Consider the following 332-nt stretch of genomic DNA (forward strand, 5'->3'; position numbering starts at 1 on the left):
AAATAAATAAATAAATAAATAAATAAATAAATAAATAAATAAACAATCACAAGTATACATTTGCCCCAAATCTTAGAGGAAAAACAGACGACTCCTTTAGCTTGGACTGAGATCCTAGTTGCTCTGGAAAGTTTGCATTTGATGAATTTTCTTTTCCATATGACTTCTGCCTTGGAAATTTTTCTGGTATGAGGCAGTTTTGCCAGATGTGGTGGCACATGCCTGTGGTCCCAGCACTTGGGAGGCAGAGGTAGGTAGATCTCTGTGAGTTCAAAGCCAGCCTGGTTACACCAAGTTCCAGATGAGCTAGGGCTACACAGTTAGACTCTGCC

The 332-nt window shown here is 39.8% G+C and overlaps 1 protein-coding gene across 4 annotated transcripts in view; it reads left to right on the forward strand.

The window, feature by feature from the left end:
• The window catches only part of Acox1 (acyl-CoA oxidase 1), a 27,187-nt gene that overhangs the window by 10,533 nt on the left and 16,322 nt on the right, over positions 1 to 332 (forward strand). The window lies entirely within an intron of this gene.

Source organism: Nannospalax galili, unplaced genomic scaffold (genome assembly GCF_000622305.1).
Source record: "Nannospalax galili isolate Female #2095 unplaced genomic scaffold, S.galili_v1.0 scaffold634, whole genome shotgun sequence".
Classification (NCBI taxonomy): domain Eukaryota; kingdom Metazoa; phylum Chordata; class Mammalia; order Rodentia; family Spalacidae; genus Nannospalax; species Nannospalax galili.